The sequence below is a fragment of the Cebus imitator genome, unplaced genomic scaffold, assembly GCF_001604975.1.
Source record: "Cebus imitator isolate Cc_AM_T3 unplaced genomic scaffold, Cebus_imitator-1.0 Scaffold96, whole genome shotgun sequence".
NCBI classification, from domain to species: domain Eukaryota; kingdom Metazoa; phylum Chordata; class Mammalia; order Primates; family Cebidae; genus Cebus; species Cebus imitator.
The window spans coordinates 2,586,792-2,588,588 of record NW_016107411.1 but is presented as its reverse complement, the minus strand read 5'-3'; the positions used below and the strand labels follow the sequence as shown (position 1 = coordinate 2,588,588).

The 1,797-nt window shown below is 40.2% G+C and overlaps 1 long non-coding RNA gene across 1 annotated transcript in view; it reads right to left on the bottom strand.

Annotated features, from left to right (window-relative positions):
* Positions 1-1,279: 1,279 nt before the first annotated feature.
* Positions 1,280-1,797, bottom strand: part of LOC108309787 — a 14,812-nt gene continuing 14,294 nt past the window's right edge. The window contains exon 4 of the long non-coding RNA XR_001827495.2: positions 1,280-1,446. This is a non-coding gene — a long non-coding RNA (uncharacterized LOC108309787). The remainder of the gene's footprint in view (positions 1,447-1,797) is intronic.

The window sequence follows — 1,797 nt, the reverse complement described above, 5'->3', positions numbered from 1 at the left end:
ACCAACCAAATGGAGAACAAAAAAAAATAATAATAATAAAAAGCAGCAGCTGCAATTCTCGCCTCTGATAAAACAGACTTTAAAGCAACAAAGATCAAAAAGAGACAAAGAAGGACATTACATAATGGTAAAAGTATCAATGCAACAAGAGCTAACGATCCTAAATATATAAGCACCCAATATAGGGGCACCCAGATACATAAGGCAAGTTCTTAATGACTTATAGAGACCTAGACTCCCACACAATAATAGTGGGATACTTTAACATCACATTGCCAATATTAGACAGATCAATGAGACCGAAAGTTAACATGGATATCCAGGACTTGAACTCAGATGTGGAACAAGTAAACTTAATAAACATTTACAGAACTCTCCACCCCAAATCCACATAACATACATTCTTCTCAGTGCCACATCACACCCACTCTAAAAGTGACTACATAATTGGAAGTAAATCACTCCTCAGCATTTCACTGGTTTAAATGAAATATTGGTTGGTGGCTTGTTTGTTATTTTCCTCCCTTATTCCTTCCTGTCTCCATTGTTAAACACAATTATTGACATAAAAGAGGTTTTTAATACCCATTTTTAGCCTGCATTCTAGCCTGGGCAATAAAGCAAGACTCCCGTTCTCTCTCCCTCTTTCTCTTCCTCTTTCTTTCTTTCTTTCTTTTTTTCTTTCTTTTTCTTTCTTTCTTGCAAAAAAAAAAAAAAAAAGACTGATGCTTACTTATACAGATGAACTAGCACAAGAACCCTCGATTGAAGGACTTGGCAATAGTATGGTGGGCATAGCCCTTTTAGGCACAGTGTTTTTAGGCAGCACAAGCACATGCTTGCAACTAAGCCCATGGAATGATTAACGATGACACCAGTATGTGGTTACATGTCACTGTGGCAGTAACTCATGTGCTCACAAAACATATATATTGATCAAAAAGTTTACTAACATTTTTTTTTGAGATGGAGTCTTGCTCTGTTGTCCAGGCTGGAGTGCAGTGGCACACGATCTCTGCTCACTGCAGCCTCCACCTCCAGGGTTCAAGCGATTCTCATGCCTCAGCCTCCTGAGTAGCTGGGATTACAGGTGTGCACCACCACGCCCGGCTAATATTTTTAGTAGAGACAAGGTTTTACCATGTTGGCCAGGCTGGTCTCGAACTCCTGACCTCATGATCCGCCCATCTCAGCCTCCCAAAGGGCTGGGATTACAGGCGTGAGCCACCGCGCCCAGCCAAAAAAAGTTTATTAACTTCTTAGAAAAGAAAAAGGGATCTTTGATCTTTGAAGGTTAAGCAGTTGAAGTATGAATAGGATAGCTAGTTGCCTGGGAAGAATATGAGCAGGACACAACTGAGACCTTATTGAGTGTTACTCTGTATTACCAAACCTTTCCACTGTTCAGCCTGGCTGATGGATCATGTGTTCAGGAGGATAAGAGGCCTGGAAGGAGATACGAAGTCAATCAGAAAAGCAGCATCATTACAACTTCATGGCTTACAGAGGAACTGACTGGGAGTACATGTGCCTCTTTTCCATAATCCAGTTGCTTCATGTAGAGGAAAGAGAGAGAAAAAGACAATGCTTGCCTCTAGTTTATTTTACTCTACGTTGTCATTTATTCTATTTTTTATTTTTTTTAATCTTTCTTTTATTATTTATTTATTTATTTATTATTTATTTATTTTTTTTTTGAGACGGAGTTTCGCTCTTGTTACCCAGGCTGGAGTGCAATGGCGCGATCTCGGCTCACCGCAACCTCCGCCTCCCGGGTTCAGGCAATTCTCCTGCCTC